This window comes from Eurosta solidaginis, chromosome 2 (genome assembly GCF_040869045.1).
Source record: "Eurosta solidaginis isolate ZX-2024a chromosome 2, ASM4086904v1, whole genome shotgun sequence".
Taxonomy (NCBI): Eukaryota; Metazoa; Arthropoda; class Insecta; order Diptera; family Tephritidae; genus Eurosta; species Eurosta solidaginis.
In genome coordinates, this window is record NC_090320.1 from 1,530,544 (window position 1) to 1,552,172 (window position 21,629).

The 21,629-nt window shown below is 33.7% G+C and overlaps 1 protein-coding gene across 8 annotated transcripts in view; it reads right to left on the reverse strand.

The window, feature by feature from the left end:
• The window catches only part of LOC137239097 (uncharacterized), a 306,266-nt gene that overhangs the window by 258,260 nt on the left and 26,377 nt on the right, over window positions 1–21,629 (reverse strand). For 5 of the 8 annotated variants that reach the window (XM_067764013.1, XM_067764010.1, XM_067764012.1 and 2 more), the window contains one exon: window positions 19,005–19,342. The exons of the other annotated variants lie outside the window; for them this stretch is intronic. The gene's annotated coding sequence lies outside the window, so the exon portion shown is untranslated. The remainder of the gene's footprint in view (window positions 1–19,004; window positions 19,343–21,629) is intronic. 8 annotated transcript variants of the gene reach the window in all.

The window sequence follows — 21,629 nt, forward strand, 5'->3', positions numbered from 1 at the left end:
ACATCTGATTGACGAACCAGCACCGCCTAGGGGCCTAAGGAGTCATCTCCGTAAGCATTTTGAGGAAATACGGCACCTGAGAACCCAGCCGTATGAAGCGAAAAACACAAGCAGGTCCTTGGTGAACTCCATAGACAGGCGTCGGACCTTTATGTCGGGAATTGCCCGGTGAATCCAGTACTTGAAGAAAAATATCCAGAACTCGCAGAAGAGGAACGCATACTCCCCAGGGAAACGCGTGTCACTCTTGCTCAACTTCGTTCTGGATACTGTAACAGGTTAAACTCTTACCTATCCAGAATCAACCCCGACATACAAAATGTATGCCCTGCTTGCAATGTGTCCCCACATGACACCAACCATCTCTTTAATTGTAATGTGGAACCAACGCCTCTAACACCCCTTTCCTTATGGTCCACCCCTGTTGAAACGGCAAGTTTCCTTGGACTCCCGTTAGAGGATATTGATGACAATTTGTGATCGGTCGCGCCTATTGGGTGGGGCGAGCATTGCTACAACAACAACAACAACAGTGTCACGTTCCTACATCGATCTGACAAATGTGTTTGGCTAAGTGAGTACAGTAAAATTTCGACGTACATACGTAAAAACTATGTGTAACAGAACTAGTTAAACACAAGTTAACGTTAGTTGTGAAATTAAATTTACTATCAAAAAATGTACCCAACTCGTGATGATCCGCTTGAAATACGTATTAAAAAATCATTGTCTCTTTTCTTGATATCAATCGCAGAGTTCAAACTTTCCCTTCATTTAGAACAATGCCCCAACCTCTTTTTATCTAAGAAAAAAGTTATAGTGAAAAACTGTAGCTAAGATTGTATAATACCCTACTGAATGCCTTCGCGAACATCAACTTCTGCCTTGGTATTCATAGTTTCATCCACAACAAATCCCTTCATCAGCGAATGCCTTATTACATTCATCATATCATCGAACATAATCTACAAGCAAAATAAAACTCACGCTTTTAACTCGCCCATCAATCGTGCCTACCACACACACATACACACACCAACATACGATTGCTATGCATTTCCTCTTCAATTAGCTGTTGGCGCAATTTTTTTAAGTCTAATCAGACCATTGCTGAAAGAAAGTTTTAAAATTTGTCTTGCTTTATTTTCACTTTCTTTGTTTCCACCTTTCTTTTCTCCCAACCATAGCCCTTAATTGAAATGACCAAAGTTGTAGAAACAACTCAGTTAAGTTCGGCTACTTTATAATGTTTTTTTTTGTACTTTTCCTTTTAATTAAATTTTTTGTCCACCATTTGTCGCTGCAATATCGCCACACCACCTGCCAACCTTATTTATCGTCCATGACTCTGCTCATAAATTTGTTAGCAAATACATGAAAATTGAAAATGGAATTGAAAAGTGTGTTTTGGTGAAAGGTGGTAATGAAAATAAAAAGCAAAAACTTTGTAAATTTTAAAAGAAACTGAAACTTAATAAGAAAAAAATACTTTAGGCAAGATTTTATGCAGAAATGCATGTCATTTTAATTTGATTGAATATCAAAGTTTTTCGATGAGTTTGAGTTCGATAAGTGAAGTAGAACTAGCAAATTACAACAAAAACTTTCAATGGGGTTTCAGTAACTTTTAAACCGTTGACCTGAAGTATTTTATGTAGCCAGGAGCATTTTTAATTCAAAAACGTGTATTAGAGGCAGTTATAAGTTATGTGAGTGAATTCTAGGCAAAATTATAAAATAAATATATTTTAAGGAGAAACCAATTTTGAACCGACCGCACATATCCATTGAATGAGAAATGCAATAACCTACACATACATAGCCAAAGCAACATGTGAGACCTAAAAATGCACAGCGAATGCCCCAATCAGAGTACCTGATGACCAAGACACAAATAAAAGAGTAATAAACAGTCGAACTAAGACTAAATGACTGCGAAACTTGTTAAAATATCGAAATAAAGCAAGTCTAACATCAACTTGGACTGTTTTGGGATAAATTACACATCCATAATATGATTGTGAATGTTATACAATCAATGATTGTACAATCAACGTGATTGCAATCTAATACTCAGAAGTGAATGATACTTACAATCATAAAAGCCTTATTTCAATATTTGTTGTACTTTGTGATTGCAATTAAATTCGACTGTAGATTTTAAAGCTGTATTAAAAAAGCAGCATATGTTTCGTAATATCTTTTTGAGGAGAGCCTTAATCTTTTCAACTGCTGCTCTACATTTATTTCCGGAAAAATCTTTAGGCTACATGAATACAGCAATAAACCGCTGGTCGTTATATTGCTTATTCGATTCACCTAAACTTTTAATAACTTAGCCGCTCAGAGCAAATCTCAAAGTGCCCAGGAATTAAAGCCGTCGCAACTTATTGTACCACAAACAACTTGGGAAAACACCCACGCAAAATTAACACATTTGTTGGATGGTACAAACAATTTGTAATTTTCACCCAATAACAAAAAAATTAACATAGTTCACAGCAATAAATTGGATAAATATGAATATCACTCAATTCAAGGGTGGGTACGATGACAACTAGAAAAGAGTAGAATAAAAAAAGAAAACTGTCAAAGGACGGTACTGGCATCCCAGCTGTGAGGTTGCCAACACACAACAAAGCCGTATAAGAAAGGGCAACAGGCCGCCGAAACTTTTGCACACCAAACAAATAAAAACAAGCCGCAAGGAACCCACACAAACAAACAAATAAACAATTGAGAGAGTGTGAAAAGTTTTTGACTACCCCTTACCACCCAACGGTACCCGTACAATTGAAAAGTTGTCAGCTTTTTTTTATTTTTATTTTTTCTAAATTGTTCTTTCCGCACATTTCTTATTTTTATGTACCAAACAAAAAAGTTTTTAATTTTTTCACTTATTTGCGTTGCATGAAAAATATTTAGATGTGCTATTCTTTTTCTGTTCGTACCGTGCGTTTTCTTACTTCTTTGGTTGTCTAACACAACTTCAAGCCAAGTTCGTCCAAGTGAAACGTGTATTGACAAAGTATCGGAACACTTACATACATCCATACATACAATGGAATATAGTCCTCCAGCTAGCTGAACAACTGAAATCGTTTGTATTCTATTTGGAAAACAGCAGCGAACATATTTGTTGTACGCATTCATTCAAAATATTCGGGATTGAATCTGCACTAAAAACTTCAACCATTCCTTTTGTCAAGCTCTCTGTTCATCGCAAAGCAGGTCACAAACTCCGTATTTTTAAATCAACAAGGTATTTGTCTTGAGTTGGTATTTTATTAAATACACTGCTTTACAATATGTTGTATTTTTTTGTGATTCGTTGACAAAGATTGCTGCTAATATTTGCAAAATCATTTTCGCATGTAAGAGGCAGACGGCAGCTCTAAAGACTTAAAGCAACGACTTGTCAAAAAAGTTTGTAAAAATATTTTTCAATTTTTCCCAAAGCCAAAGGCAATAAACAATCTGACAAATTTTCACACATGCATATACATACATACTTATGCGTTCTCCCAACCACAGCCGCCATCCAGAACATGACAACTTGACAAAAATAGCCAAGTCTGGCTAAAGTCGCATACACAAAATTTTCTGGAAACAACCCACACAACATCAAATAGGACTTTGGGACGCTAAAAGTTAGTGGCCGCCAACACTTGTTTGATACGTTTTGTACTTGGTATGCATGTATGTATGTGTATAAGTTATAAGTCAGTATTTTTTACTCACTAACACCATAAATCATTGCCCTCAAGGCACAACATGCCTGCATAAGCTCAAAACAGCAACAATGTGAGGACGGATATTGTTGGTGTGGAATTGTAGAAAAAAAGGCGTACGTGTTCTAGTGGCGACAAGTTGACTGAGTCGCATATTATTTATTAATTTTATCCTTTCTTACAGACTTCAGTGTTTATTTAAGCATTATGTATGTATGCCAGTGGTTCAATCTGAATTGATCAAATTTTCCATGATTGGTAGTAAATTGAAAAAGAATTTGACATTTTATTAAGAACCCATAATCGCCAAAGGTTATTTACACATTTACACACAACTTACAACTATTCTGCGTGTCATGCTGTGACTTTTGGTATTCACAATCGGCGTGATTTAACCAAAAACCTTTTTTTTCTTGCTGCAAGTTAACCTGTCGTGGTTTTCATTCTTGTTTATTGTGTTGCGTAGAATTTGTATATGATTTGGGTGGAATTTTCTATTCTTGAGATATGCACGATTATGTTTATTATTTTTTTAGGTTTTCAGAAGTCAATATTCCAACCTTTATATATTTTATACGTTGGTGCCTACCTACGCATTTGACTGAGTTGGTTCTTATATTTAAAAAAAAGTTTGTGAATGTCCCACTAACTTTGAAAAATGAGCACGGATCACATTTAAAAAAGGAAAATTTGGACGTTTTTCAGTCCAAAAGAAAAAGTTTTTGAAGATACTATGTTGAAATTTGATAGAGAAATTCTTCTTGCCATTGTATTGTACAAAGTCTAGTTAAATTTAGCTGGACTTCAAACTTGCACTGAAACCCCGACCTAAATGAATTGACAAAAAAACTTTTATCGACTACGCCCGTTGAAAAAGAAATTTATTGTAATGTTAACAAAAATGCAATATCTTTACGGCATACAGCTAAATTTTACTGACAGCAGCAGAGAAAAAAAATTTGAAAAGGGGGTAAAGTTACCTAACATAGACCTGAAAAAAATTGGCCCACTTTAAATAAAAATTTCTTAAAAGTTTAAACTGACCAAAGTATGCTACATAAGTATTTATGGTTCGTAACTACATACCAGTAGTAATATGATGCTGGAAAATATGATAGTTTCAAAGAAAATTTTGAATGGTCCTGGTCCGCTCCTTTTTAGTTAATCTCTTCACAAAACACTAAATGGCAAGAACTTCGTTTTTCTTGCAGTCACTGTTTAATAGCCTCAAATGATATTTGCATATAAGTGACATTTCTCTGTAAATTTGTTCTTAATATGTATGTGAATTTACACATCTCTTCTTGTTATTTTTGTATTATCATTCCCGGCAGACATTGTCCCGCCCAATAATTTGTTTGACTGCATTTAAAAAATGAGGGTTGTTTCTTCACAAACCACACTCTACCCCTACATATTTTTCTTCATCTTTCATATTTTTAATATTCTAGACCCCTTCCCACATGCACACTCAGAACAGCTCCATTATAAAAGAGATTTAAAGATCGCGGCCACCGTGGTGTGATGGGTAGCGTGCTCCGCCTATCACACCGTATGCCCTGGGTTCAACTCCCAGGCAAAGCAACATCAAAATTTTAGAAATAAGATTTTTCAATTAGAAGAAATTTTTTCTAAGCGGGGTCGCCCCTCGGCAGTGTTTGGCAAGCACTCCGGGTGTATTTCTGCCATGAAAAGCTCTCAGTGAAAACTCATCTGCTTTGCAGATGCCGTTCGGAGTCGGCATAAAACATGTAGGTCCCGTCCGGCCAATTTGTAGGGAAAATCAAGAGGAGCACGACGCAAATTGGAAGAGAAGCTCGGCCTTAGATCTCTTCGGAGGTTATCGCGCCTTACATTTATTTTTTTTTTTTTTAAAAAGGAATTAGAAATATATGTTTCGAGTTTAAGTTCAATTTATTTGATATTACTTTTATTAAAGTTATAAAAAGTCAATAGCTTCGAAACACGTGGCACATAAATTTATAAATATTCCTTTACCCGAGACATTATGATTTCAATTGCGCAGATTAATTTTTTTATGAGTATTTTGTTATCTTTACTTTCACTCTCATGAACCCTCATAAAAGACATGAAAAAATTGACATTTTTTATTCTAAAAACAATCGGCGACGCCTGCTTATGAATATTGACTTCAACTCGTAAAATCACCACAGAACATCGAAAGAGTGATTGAAGCGTATTGAGGCGAATACATAAATTTATACAAATGTAATAATACAGCTATTTGACCGAATATATATGTTTCAATTTGTTTCTTTTTCCCCTACATTGCTTTTTTTATGAATTACATTACCCTGAGGGCACACTTTTGGCCGACATTGCTTTGCCGTAACACCTTTGTAACTTAAGCACTGAGGATATGACGATACCCAAAAAAAAAAGAGATAAATATAGATGGCACTTGAGCAGCCGCAAGCGATGGATAAAAATAAGCAATGCGACAGGGTATGAAAAAGAATATATATATAAACGCAAGGTTGACACATAAAATTGATGACAGGCCATCAACATCACTTTAACCAAAGTGTCTACGTAAACGTCATGGGCCCAGAATGCGCTTCGCACAGCAAGTGACACTCCAATGTAAGTGGCGAATGAAAGGTCTTCCCACAGGCATGTTAATGTGTCAATATTATCTTTCTCACACTCGTTACCCATTTTTTGGTGCTTAATTTTTTAGCCATTTTTTATACCTTTTATGTGGTTTTATTTTCCTTTAACACCAATTTTTCTGACAATTGGACTATGCAGGAAGCAACTTTAGCAACAATTTTTGTACTATAAATTAAGGGGTAAAAGAGCTATGAAAAAAATACCGCGTGAAAATTGAATTCGTAAGGCTATAAATATATTACTTTGGACTATACAACACACAAGTGAAAACATCAATCGCGTCGCTTGTTGGCAACACAGAAACGCTCACATGTGCAGCAAAATACTTCAGGGCTTGGAAGTGCAGTTATGCACAAACATAGTTTCATTTCAAAGTAAGTAAAAATATAGTGCTTATATGTATATGTGTTCATGCATGCACTTCGTTAGGTGCTGTAAGCTACTCCCCCACCCCGTACACCATACTTTTTATAGATGGGGCGTTCTTAACTTAAATTGGATTTAAATAAGCTTTTCTTATATTTCTCAGTGAAATTCATTCGTATACATTTTGCAAGGAGTTTAAAAGAGCCAATTCTTTCATCACCCTTTTTACTTCCTTTTCATTGTTGATATGTGATAGTGCTTGATGGTCCAGCATTTCATGCAGCGATGGACACAAATTTATAGCAATTGTGCTAAAAGGATTTCATCCACTTACGCACACAATACCAAATTGTCATTTACTTTTAAAGGGTTGACAGCACTCACTTTTATATATACATGTGTATGTATACGACATAAACGCACGCAATTATGTAGTCAAGAAACCCTATGCTTGTCATTCAGTTCGATGCTTGGATTGGGCCAAAGTAGCAGCCGAATGTTACGTATACGCCATGGCAAACAGTCAACGATATCATTGACGTGATAAAATTGTTACAGCTTTAGTGGTGCGAAGTAAGATGATTAAGCTGCTTGTGATATACAGTGGGCTTAAACCAAGCGTATTGAGAAATGACTGATATTTAAAGTTAAAGAAATTAGAGAGAAAATTAGTACTCCACATTTTTACGGATTTTCGAAGGTATTCTGTAGTTGACAGAGTAACAATTAAACGAAGATATTTAATAAATTATGTAGACAGAATAAAATTTTAATCGCTAGAGAAATAATTTTCTTATTTAATTTGATCTCCAGCAGCAATAAAAAATCATATATTGTTGGTTAATTGGGAAAGTAGATACCCGAAGAACAGTTAACAAAACTTTTGCAAATTATGAGAACACGGTTGCTTTCTAAGCTGATCGTGGTTCGGAATTGTGTGCAGCTGAAAAGATTTTCACAGTGTCCATCAAATAGATCGTGTCGCGAAAGGCATGTGACGAACAGTCGGCCCGTTCTAATCATAGCAGCAAAGTCACCATTGATAGTAACCCGACCAAAATCATGAACTTAAACATGAGTTAAAAATAGTTTTTATTCAATTCCAAACTTTTTAGTTTAAGAAAAACTGGAAAGCAAAAAGCAATTTTAGGCTATTGATATAGTGAGACCATGAAAATCGCTAACCGAAACTTCCAAATGTGTGTTATTTGGGGATTTCTCTGGGGACCGAACCGAAACTGATGGTGACGAGGGCTTACTCTATAAACAGCCCTACTCATATTCTTCAAAACCCGATGGCAAACGGCTGACGTGCCGAAACAACCGATAGGTCGAAGATAATAATTCGCTATCTATGAAAAATCGATAATAAAACAAAAGCTTGTCTGCATCGGTAAAAAGCCGAATCGGTAAAGAGTTGAACTTCACGAGTACTTCATGATCAGGCCGTTTTCTTTTAGTTTATCCCCAAATGAATATTAAGGCAATACTTTTATTCGGAGCACGACACTGTCCTTCCACTGCTCTTTTGTACTTACTGACAATGGAAAATAAGCGTCATCATACTAAAGTTATTTCGCTCACACACACACACGCAAACCGTTAAAACAAGTGCAGCAGATTTGGACAATTGACGCTGTTCGTGAGCATTTGTGCGTATGTATTTGCTAAATTGAATTTTAAATCGCAAGAACCTTAAGCCAAAAATATATACAACACAACAACAATAACAACATTTATCTTGTTGCCGCCTGCTGTCGGTTGTCCATTAGCTTTGATGTTTTCAAATATTTTGTCAATGACAAAATCTCTTGCCAACGGGCTACAGGGATGAGGGGTAATACAGTCAAACATTTCAATCGATTACTTCACTTGAATTGAGTCAAAGTTAATAAATCGCGTGGGTAGACAGCGTTCGCTCAATGGACCAGCTGTGCGTTTATGATAAACTTGCCAAATATTTAGGCAAACGAATTTTCTTTTTCAATTTTCATTTCAAATTAATGGCTTTGGTAAGATAAAAAACGAAATATATATTTAATAATATTTTACATGTGTTGAAGCTTCATAAACGACATTGAAGGTCAGAGAAGGAGAACAGAGTAGCTGTCGCAAGGACGATAAACAACACGCTCGCATTGCAAAATTGAATAAGCGAATAAATGAATGAATGAATATTGTGAAACGTATGTGCAGGACTGCTGATGTTTACAATAACAATGCAATTATTTTTAAAGCAATGGTCAATCAACCAATTTGACAATCCCAAAAGGGTTATTACACATTAAACAAATTTACTTGCACATAAATTCCTGCCTTTTTCCTTTTTTTTTTGCATGTATACATAATTGAATATTTACTTTGAATTTACGAAAAGAAAGCAGTAAAAATGCTGTCAAATACAAAATGTGTTGAAAGGAAAGTCCAATGGAGTAGCCAGCGACGCAATGTGTTTTAGCTTTGTCTGTGAGTGTGCGTGTGTGTGTATACAATTTAAATGACTTCTATACTCATAAAATTGAATATATAATCCACAAAATGTGGCAGCGTAAGTGGTCATCATTTTGGTAATATATGAGCACTTAAGCGCTTTTTCTGAATTGCTTTAGATTCTAAATTTTATTGAAACGCTTCTAATGCCCATAAATTATTTATTTGTGTATTCGGTTAGATATTGTTTTTATTATTAGCGCTAAAGAGTATTTTTTATATTGGTCATTTGAAGGGTCATCGCAAAAGAGTTTGTAAACGCCTGTCGTAATTTTTCAGGAAAGATCCGACCATATAAATCCCGCTATAACATTTTAAGCTTTTCAGCTTAGCGTATACAATGATATATTTAGAAGTTTTTGTCGCACAAATAGCCTCGAAGGGCCTTGATTACCCACCACTGCCTAAGAGCTACTGTGTTAAGAAACAATTTTCTGTGGCATTACAATGTTTTATGTTATTTGCTAATGAACGCGAATGTAAGAAAAACCACTGAATTCTCAATAAGGGTGACATCGAACTTACACTCGTTTACGTCTTAGCTTAGCAACGTTTGTTGCTCATACGCCATGGCATCTTCTAACATATCTCACAAGTGTACTTAAGAATGGCTTTACTTCATACTCCGCCTCCCACGCCGATGATCATGGGTTCACGCCCGGGCAAAGCAACATCAAAATTTTAGAAACAAGTTTTTTCAATTAGAAGACAATTTTTCTAAGCGAGTTCGCCCCTCGGCAGTATTTGGAAAGCACTTCGAGTGTATTTCTGGCATGAAAGTCTCAGTGAAAACTCATCTGCCTTGCAGATGCCGTTCGGAGTGGCATAAAACAAGTAGGTCCTGTCCCGCCAATTTGTAGGAAAAATTTAAAGGAACACGATGTAAATTGGAATAGAAGGCCGGCCTAAGATATCTTCGGTGGTTATCATCCTTACATTTATTTACTTCATAATTGGTGGTTAAAGTTATCTTTAGAGAATTCGCATATGAGTATCCTAAATATGTTGAGCGTAAAACAATTAAACACTCTTCCCAAATTACTTTATAAACCGAAGAAATTATTTGTTGGAAAACAACTTATTTCGGCACTTTCCACTTTATTTATTTACTAACTTATAAAATAATAAAAGAGTTGTTTTAGGTCTGTTATAATAAAAGTTTAAACTAATTTGTGTAGAAATTTTATGAGACATAGCAGGGCAACGGGCAAGAGTATCTTTTTGTTCTGAGAAAAATCCAAATGGAGCTTGATGCTAAAATGAAGTGTTTCAAAAAAGAAACACCAAAGACAACGCCTACTAAGCACTACTGACGAATCTTAAGGAAGCAGCAAATGTTTCCTAAAAATACTCGCTAAATATAAACAGAAACTATGTGCCTGGATATGTAAGTTCAATAAACAATTATAAAGAATGTGTGGGTGTAGCTCAGTTACTTGAAGCACTTAAAACATATTTTTGTCTTTTTTTTATTTCCGATATTTTAAGAAAAAATTCAATAAACTTTGTAACTGAAACTATACAAAACAATCTCAGAATGGTTTTCGAAAAAGTTTTAAAACAAGCTTCGGAAAAAAGAAATGTCAAAATCAATAAAACTTTGATAGATCCTTTTGTAAGAGTATCGTTGATGGGGCTACAAAACTGGAAATAAAATATTCGTAAAATTTCCTCGAGCTTTCGAAATGTTTCGAAAACGTGTTTGATTTTGGTTTGCATAGTTTTTCTTTTTTTATTTAAAATATCGAAAATAAAAAATGAATATAATTGACGAAACTTGAAAAAAAGTTTACTGCTATTTTTCTGTTTGTTGCTGTATATACATATGTTAATATATATGTGAAAATGTGAAGGACATTTTCAGTCAAGGCACAAAATATTAGTTGACCGTATTATATGCGCCATAAATTTATTAAATAACTGTTAAATGGCAATGTCAGCAAGAAAGTTTGCAACTTCAGTAACAAGAAAGCTAACATGTGTACATAAGTGTGAATATTTGCACAATTTAGCTGCACCCAAAATATTGTGCAAACAACTTTAATAAATATTTTAACATCACAAGCTAATAGCTGACAAAAAGTTGTTCGAACACGATTTTGATGCTGTGCTATGTAAGAACAAAACATATACATATGCCAGGTAGTTAGTACTAAAACTTAAAGTTATACAAAAACAATATTCCAATTTGTATGTTCTATTAAAAAACTAACCGAACGTTTATCAGTTCAGCTGAAATCTGAAAGCCACTTTTGATGTACACTAACTTTTCTTAATGCAGATTAATTTTCAGAAAATTAAGTAAATCTTTGTACTTCTGTCAAATGTTCAAAGCAAGGCGATAGTAAGCATTCACTATTATCAGCCAATAACTTTTCCATTGAAAAAGAAATCTGTCATGAGTGACCTTTGTCAAAACATATTTCCACACTCATTTATGCTGTGCACTAAATATTCGAACTTTGAGCTCGAGTTTCTTTTTAAAGGATGGTGTTTGCTGGTGGCAAAGTGAAAAGCAAATACTTGCGTAGATAAAGTTTGAATTGTTAAAACGTGCAGATGTCGATTAAATATACAAACATATCTACCAAAAGTATACACTAGATATATATAAAATTCCCTTTCACTAGTAGCTTAACGATTAGCGTTCAGGAAAACTATCAACGAGAGCAAAAGTGGAGAATTTCTATATGGAAATTATTTAAGTTTTGTAATGTGCGGTTTAAAGGGATTTTAGATAAGCGCAAAAGTTTAAAATAGTTTAGTTTTTAATTTGATTTAAAAAGCTTGCATATATTTGTAGCTTTCTCTTTATTCTTAATCAAAAACTAAAGAAAATCTTTTCAATGTTAACATAAAATTGTATAAGTGCTTTAACTCTAAAAATTTGCTCTAACCTTTATATATTTGCTTGTTTGCAGGGTCATTTGTTATCAAACTGCTCTGAACTTAATTGATTTTTCAAGTGTCTTACACTTTTGACTATCTCAGTTACACTCACAGATGCTTCTTCTCTACATCCAACTACGCAAAGGTCAGCAAGCAGCATGTTGACAGCACTGGCAGAACTATAAGCAACAACAACATTAAAGGTGTGAAATTTGGAAAATGTATAAGTATATGCATTACTACCCTGCAGGAATTCAGAGCCACAATAGATGAGTGTTAACTTCTTTACTACATACTCCATTGGCATCATAGGAAGGAACATAAATCTTTCGAAAAACATTTTCAAGGGTCATTCCTTGTCTAGGACTCTGTGGCAAACATCAGGACAGATGTAACGATAGTCTATTAAAGCTTAATTTTTGTTAGTTGAGAGAAGATTTTACTTCTCGGATAGATTAGGCTGGTACTATTGTAGCCAACAGCTTGTCGCATAGATGCCATTCGGCCTCATGCTGCTTTCTTCTAACTTGGCGTCTTTCTTCCCTCTTTGCTTCGTACACTACGTGGTCTTATAACCAGTATTCTTCTAGAAAGATTACCTACTCTATAACTAGAGAGTATTGCTAAATACGGATACATATGCACATATATCTATGTGTATGTAAGCATAGGAGAAGAATTAAATGTCACTCATACGCCTTGATTGGCTTTCAAAGCCACAAAAGTGTAAAGAGTGTCCATAGAATAGTTTGTTAGTTCATATTCTAAAATACTTGAGTTGGTTGTTTTTGATGGTATCGTTGTTGTTGTTTTTGTTGTCATAAGTTGACTCCTATTAGTGACCATAAGGTCAGGTGACAATTGGAGGAAGTGCAGTTTAAATGCAATTTATATGCAAATTGACAGCACAATACGAGTAACAAACTAATATGCAAGTCAAGCCATGCAAAGCAAAATTTATTTGAAAATGCAGATTATTGAAAATTTTGTTGTAAGGAAAATTAAGGGCGGTAAATGGTAGATATTAATAACAGCTTGTGGTCATTTCCTCTTCAGAGCAAATAAATTTAGCTTAATATATGTACTTGGAATTGGTTGCAAAATGGAAATGAGAAAAAAAAATAAAGTCACGTACTACCTACTGCTTGAAGGCATTTAAACAAAGCTCTAATGGTATTTTCTGTATAAAAAACCATCACGAATATTTCTGAAGCTACATTTAAATGAAGTCTTTGAAACATAGTTTATTGAACTTTTTCAAAAAAATTATGCATAAAGTAAGTATATGCTAAATATTTGATCGCAAGCGTGTAGACCTTCACGAAAATTTCCAAAAAAAAAAACAAAGAAATTTTCTTATGAAGCTTTTCAGAAAGCGCATACATAAATATGCAGGTGTCGAAGTAAAAAAAATCACATCAATGTTATATGAACCGTCCCATTTTTACTTCCAACCTTTGCTATGTACATTTTTGTAAAAGCACATAGATATAGATGGGCCAGCACGAGAACCCAAATTGATTTCCACCACCTGGTCCTTTCAGCGGTCAGGCTTCTTTGTCTACTTCCATAGGCGGTTTCCAACAAGAATACCTTGGTCTAAACTCATTGACCGCATTTACATACTGAGCACCAAACTTTTCTCGTGCGATATATTACAGATAAACACCACCATGCCGGGAAAAGCTCATCGCGCTGACATCGAACAGGTACATATTTTGGACAAACTTATAGTCCAGCTGGTACAGTTTACTTTTAATTAACATTCAGAGCTTAAACTGGTAGCAAGGTGTCCTTCGACCAAGTGTGCAGTAAATGTTGCTAAAGATTTACTCGGCTTTTCCCTTATGGGATAAGAAAACTATGAGAGAACTTGTTTTAGGGACATAAAATACTAATATGGAATGTTAAGCTTTGCACGAAGCGTAATACTTAATAAGAAACTAAAGTTATAACCATTCCACTTTTTTGCAACTTGACCAAAGACGTTCTGACACCCCTAATCTTTTAAGTTCAAATGCAAAATAACTCAGACGTGCTGAAACACACGTATGTTCAGCAAAAATGATCTGTGCGAAGTCCGTCTTATTAAAACTACACCGGTTACAAAAGAATTCTAATTTTGTTACACTGTAATACTCAGTATTTGGGTCTTTAGCCTTTTCTATCTCTAAGCATGACGTCGCAGAAAGCCCATTTACTCTTTTTAACATAGTACATGTGTACATTAGGGTGCTCTTTATAAATAAAATAAACGATTTTTCCCGGTTTCATTTATTTAGATGGTAATAGCTACGCTAAAAATATAAATATAAATTCTGACCGCGACTGGAAACGGTAAAATAGCGTCGCTCTTTGTTAAGCTTCAGATTTTAACATATTGAGTCTTCATAGGGCGGTCTGAGCTTAGATCCCTATACAACACACGTTTCCAATCGGGACCAAAATTTGTATGTAATACTCCGTACTTAAGTGTTACCGACTGCAGACCATCTAAGACTGGAAAAATTATTTATTTATAAGGACCACCCTAATGAAAATATATTTTTTATAAATAGAAAAAAAAATAAATTGATTATTTAGTTGCTTTTCATTAACATTGTATTCAAACTTTTCAAAAGTGTCACTTATTTTTATATACAGTTCGCTAAATTGCTATGAACGTAACTTTCAAATTAATTTGAAATCCAAATAAAACTTTATGCGACTAATAATTTGAAAAGCGACAGACAAATGGCGTTTAAAATTGAATGAGTAGCTTTCATAGTTAGGCACTTTGCTCTAGATTCAAATGGTCACTAATAAAACGTGTTAAGAAGAAGATAAAAAATTCACTTTAATAGGGGGAGCCGCAGTGGAATTTAGGTTTAGGTGGTGAATTCAGAATAAGAAATTTTTGTTTGCTTACTTCCCTAAATTTACTTAAAATTAAATAACCCCGTGAATTTCTTGAAAGTGCAATGTTAGTGCAGTGTTGTTAGCGCATTCTGCCCAGCTATGCTTCACACAAACTTTTTGTATATGGGGTATTCCATCCCATTTCGACCAATTTTGAACACGACCCCTTTAGAATTGGCTGAAAGTTTTTCTTCTTTTTCTAGCTTACGAAAGACGTTTTTCAGAAGTTTTTCAAATTTTTTCATCCAACTCGAAAAAAGTTATGAATTTAAAAAAAAACACCGTTTTTGTTTTCAAAATGCTATAACTTTTTCAAAAATTTACCGTTTGGCATCTTTTTTTTTTTTTAAATTTGTTTTTAAATGTACTTTTCGGAAAAAATTCCAAAAAATTTTTAAAGTTTTTTTTTTTTGTAATTTTTCAGTTTTTCGAGATTTTTCGAATTTCGCCCTTTTTTTCTCATAAAAAACCTCAATCAATTCTGCAATCATCCCTACTAATCCCGGAGTGGGCCGAGAATTTTTTTTTTATTTAATTGAAAAAAAACTTTTAAATTTTTTTTGTATTTTTTCCGAAAAGTACATTTAAAAAAATATTTAAAAAAAAAAAATGATCCCAAACGGTAAATTTTTGAAAAATTTATAGCATTTTGAAAAAACACCGTTTATTTAATTGAAAAAAAAAAACTTTAAAAATTTTTTGGAATTTTTTCCGAAAAGTACATTTAAAAACAAATTTTAAAAAAAAAAAGATCCCAAACGGTCAATTTTTGAAAAAGTTATAGCATTTTGAAAACAAAAACGGTGTTTTTTTAAAAATTCATAACTTTTAAAAAAATATTTTAAAAAAAAATGATCCCCAACGGTCAATTTTTGAAAAATTTATAGCATTTTGAAAAAAACACCGTTTATTTAATTGAAAAAAAAAACTTTAAAAATTTTTTGGAATTTTTTCCGAAAAGTACATTTAAAAACAAATTAAAAAAAAAAAAGATCCCAAACGGTCAATTTTTGAAAAAGTTATAGCATTTTGAAAACAAAAACGGTGTTTTTTTAAAAATTCATAATTTTTTTTGAGTTGGATGAAAAAATTTGAAAAACTTCTGAAAAACGTCTTTCGTAAGCTAGAAAAAGAAGAAAAACTTTCAGCCAATTGTAAAGGGGTCGGGTTCAAAATTGGTCGAAATGGGATGGAATACCCCATATACATGCTCACATACATCAGCACATATATACATGCTATTGAAACACTAATCTATTATACTCACATACATACAAACTATGAATAAAGTTAGTAGGTGACACAATTAAAAGTAATTCATACGCTCACATGGAAAAAGTATCCGTGAAATTCATCTTTTTTTACATTTAACAGCATTTCACAAAAAACAAAACCGACATGCACCCACACACACTCTGAATGAAAGTAGTACATCAATTGTAACTGAAACTTTAAATATTTGCGACCATGAGCTACATAAAGTACTTTGTAAAAACAAAAAAAAACGTAACAAACACAAGTAGAAATGGTATTGTGTTTGATAAAGTGTTGAAACTAAAAGGATGGTAAATTTGAGTGCACGCAAATTTCAAAAACGAAATAAAAATATCAAAAGTAAAAACCTGATTTTGTTGGCCACAAAACCTACTTTAAGCATATGTATACATCAACCTAATGTCATAAATGAGGGCCCTTTCCCGCAACTGGGCGCATATTTTTTAGAGCATAATCGCATATAAAAGTTTATTGGTCCCAGTCGGGTATTATTTCCTCTAAATTTGATATTTTTCAATTATTTTTTTAAGTTAGCCAGCTTTAGTTCGCTTTACTATTTATTGTTATAGTAATCAAAGTACATTTTAACTAAATATTTCAAATCAAATTTTATATAATCTTTAAAAAAAAAATTTGATTTATATTCAATAAAGAATTTGAACTAATATAAGATAAAAAGAGATTAAAGTCGATTTAACCCTTCGACTGATTCGCTAATCACATTTTTTGAGGGGTAGAACTATGTTTTTTTTTTTCTTGTGCTAGTTTTTAGTTTTCCAAATTATAAGCGACCGAATAATGTATTAACTCACCGTAGCAAACAGGCACTAAAGTGCAAAAAGTGCTATCGGCGAAAATTTTATTTTCGTTTCAGAAATTTAAGATTTGATTTAAATATCAAATTTAACACCCTGTTTTATATTTCACTGTGAATTTTAAAACATATTTGTTTAAGTAATGGGTAAATTGTAATCACAGAAATTAATTGACATTAAAGTTCCCAAAAGAGAGTAAGTGAATTTAGCTTTCCTTTTCCTGTGGGCTGACCAAGCACCTCCTAAAAGATTGAAGCCGAGCTTTGGTAAATTATGCCAGGGCATTTACAACAATTTGCTCCGTAATTTAAAAGTATGAAGGTTAGGTTAGGTTGAACTGGCCGGTCCATGAGGACTTTAAATAGACTGAATGAGGCCATTGTGTTACCAGAAGTTTGTTTAACAACCAAACTGATAAACCCTATCAAGAACCTATGTCTATATGTTTAAATCTATGTAAGAGTTTTAGCCTGGCAAGCGCAGGGCAACCGCACTTCTAACATCTGCTATCATTGACCAAACCTAATTTAAATGCATGTGACGCCAGAAGTCAGTGTCCAATCAGAATACCCGTCATGAGTCCACGATGTTGTGGACCTAAGTCGAGAATACCAAACTGCATTCAAGAATTTTCAATAGACCTGTAAGATCTGGTTTAGTGACGAAAAGCCCCCACGACAAGGGGAATTTTTATGCTTACGGTGGAAAAGCTGTTAATTCATCTTTAGAAATGTCAGACAAATTTCACAAAATGCATCGAAAACTTGAATATTTGCACCAATTTTTATTTAATACAACGATTTCTTGACTATTTTGTTAACCCTTCTGTACAAAGGAGTATTCACTAAGAAGCCGAAGTCAATTTTGTCTACAAGAGTCTAAAATAAAATTTAAATATTTTTAATACAACGAACAATTTCAAAAGCTCATAAAATTTTAAAACGAAGCTAAGTCGATGTTTGCACTGCTCTCTTGTTTGCATATGAAATCTTTGACAACAAAACTTAAACCTAAAAGGATCTTTGAGATTCATATCTTGTTGAATTGAATTAGGACTCTAAAGTCTAAAAAATACACTACCTTACAAAATTGTCGAAAAAATGGTTACCCAATATTAAAAGTTGTAATAAAGTTCAAATTTTCAATTTTAACTAAGTTCAAATTTTCAGTAAAATGTGTACTGTTTTTAAGATACATAAAACAAACAGTTATATACCGTTGCAAGTGTTAACTTTTCAATTTCATTTTCTCTAACGAGTCAATCGCATTGACCGAAAAATCGGCAAACCAATCACTCAAAGGAAATTAGTGTTCTACCAAGATCCGCCAAAAAAAAAAAAAAAAATTTGGACACCTTACAAAATGTTGTGTATAAACAACTTCTTTGTATGTTTACTTTAAATGTGTGTGTACGCATAAAAGTGATGCTCGAACGAAAACTATCGCCTTTTAAAAAAAATAATGTACACCCTTGATTAGAAAAGCTTTGACAAACAAACTGTATTTTTTGACTGTTTTTCAAAGTACCATGTTTGCTAGTAGGAGAATTCAATAAAAAAAAATTTTGTTCCGCAAAAGATTCTCGAACCAGTGCATTTTCGTCTATCTCGCCTGCACTAACAAAACCAAGCTGAACAAGTAAAGTGATTTGGATTAAAGCCACACTCTCAGCCTCTACCTAGGATAAAAGAATTTACGTTAAGCACAAATGGTCCAACTATAAACTAGCGTATACATATTACAAGCATGCAGCTCTAAGGGTTAAAGAAGGCAGATTGTGCGATTTAAGGTGACTAAGTAACTAAGCGAAAGTGTAAAGTTTGTGCGCGCACATAGGCCTTTACGCCTTTTCACTGCTAATACAACAACATTAACAGAAAAAGAGCCGTAATACTCCTTTACTTACCTATATGAACACATTTCCAACTTTTCATTTTCAAAATGAGGGCAGGTTTTTTACCCTAACAGGCCCACAAACGCACAGACGATGGTGTTTGTGTTTTGAGATTTTTACATTTCGTTTCCTACATATTTTAATTTATGCGTATCTGTGTATGTGTTGATGTTGTTGAACTCACTAAAAGCAACGAGCCGCAAAATTTCAAGCCCTTTATTTGAGTCTCAATATTGATGCTGAGGCTATATGTGGCTACATATTTGTTGCGTTTTTATATGGCAGTTACTGTTGCAAAAACTGGGTTAACGAAGGCGAGCTGACATACTTAGAAACACTTTGTTGCATAACTGTGAACAAGAGAAGATGAAAAGGAAAGAAAAAAGCGTTAAAATGGAAAATGTGTTAAAATTGAGAAGAAATAGAAATGCCATTAAAACTTCAATGATTGACATAGTTACATACATTGTTTATACAAAAGTAATGAAAGAAACTGCAAATGAAAATATTTCGTATTTTTTTTATATAAAAAAGTTATGAAGTTTTATACAATGTTTTCATTTTTATGCATCTAAAAAAATAGGTAAACCACTTTTATTTCAAAACAGCAATGTTCGCAATTGTTCTTGATATTTTTTTTTATTAAAATTTTTTTTTTGCTTTGGTTGTTGACTTCAAGCATGCGTTCATACAACACTCGCAAAGTGCTCAACTGCAAAGGTGTTTTTGTGTTAGAAACATCACGCTGGTGAAGGCTTGGGTGAAAAATGTAACTGGAAACCAAAGCAACAATTTGCTTACAAAAATTTGTTTGTTTTATATTAAAAATAAACGAAGCATATTTTGTTGTTGTTTTTTTTCACACATGTTGCCAGGTTCTGAGTGTCAACTGGAAACTCAAAGCGACCACAGACCACAACCACCAAGCCATCAAACCAAATAGTCTACAGCAACAGTTTGCTATTGAAAAATAACCAAGTAAACGGAGTAAAAACCACAGCAGTAAAAAAACATAAGTAAATAGTATAAAGCAATTATAACAACAAAATGAAAGAGCATAAAGTAGTAAATCCGGGGAATGAAGTGAACTGAAAATGTTCAAAATTTATTGTAAAATATGGGTTTAACTTCTTTACACACATAGATTTTATCAAAAAGTTATTGGATTATTGTAGAAAATATATCCATTATCAAAAGAAAAGTTATCTAGTTGTTATTAACAATGTATCGATGTTTTATCGGAGTGTTACCAATTTATTATCGGCGTGTTATCGATTCCTCACCGTCTCTGATTGTTTTGCTATGAATTAAGATAACCGACGATAATAAGCGGGTAAGAAACCAATAAGTCTGCAATAATAATTCGCTATCAATGATAGGTCGAGAACACAGCAGTAACTTGTCTGTATCGGTTGTAACCGATAAGAAGCCTACAAAACTCTTTCCAAAACGCCCGAAATTAGTGGTTTCTGGTAAATTTGCCTATGTTGTGGTTTGTCTTCAAATGCTGGGCGAGCTCTAGCTAATTTAGAAACATTAGTTTTTCAGACATAGAACTGTACGTTCATACATGAAAGTTCACGAGTATTTGGTGCTCACGCCTTTTTGTCGTAAACGTGATTGCACAGTTAAATCGAACCCCCAGTTTTTCATATTTGTGTGCAATTTATTTTTTACAATCTGTTGACTTTCATGTGCTTTGCATAAAGATGCACATTGCATCCTCAAGCCCATTTACTAGATTTTGATAAGAAATACATGATAGAATCAAATGATTCGAATTTTAAATAATTTAGTTACCAGCAGCAAAAAGAAAGAGCAAATTTTCTTTTAAAGAATTTAAATTAGTAGATTTTCACCTATCTTTATAAATTTTGTATATGCAAAATCGCGCCTTATTCGCCTATCTTCAATTCAGTTCAAAATTAAAACCACCCCAAAACAAGCAAAATAAATGTTGAAAGCGCAACATAAATAAAATGAAGTAGAAATTTAAAAAAAGGAATAACTTTCAACAATCTCTGAACAGCCACCGCTACCAAAATATGCGCCTGTGGCGAATAAACATCGCAGTTAAACAAAAGCAACAACGGACAGCACAACCAAACGAAGGGCGTAGCTGCACACAATAATTAAAGCTGGTGTTCACTATTTTCTGGTGTTATCAACTCTGTGCTGTCTCTGACCCGCGGCGTTCGCGCGCAATTAGAGCGCACATTTCAATAATTCCACCCTCACTGACGCCCATTTACATTGGTGGCACGACAACAACTTTGTTTGACGATAGCAACAACTGGCTGGTGACCAACACATGGCTTAATATTTCAGCTGTCATTCCTCCAGCATTGAGTTTTTGGCTCCTTTCCTTTTGTATACAATAAAAATTCGGTCAATTGGCTTGGCGTTAAATAGCTAACGGTGTTGGTAATTGGTTACTGCTACATCCTCATCGCTTATTCTAAAAATAACTGAAAGGTGTTTAAATTAAATTGGATTTCATGAATATTGATTGGCCGAAGGCAAAAGCCGCAAGACAAAAGTTCAAAGAATTTTTGTAAATTAGTTTTAAAAGGCTACTTTGAAGCATAAATTACTTAATGACTTTTGGCTTCTTCTATCCAAATCCAATTTATTAAA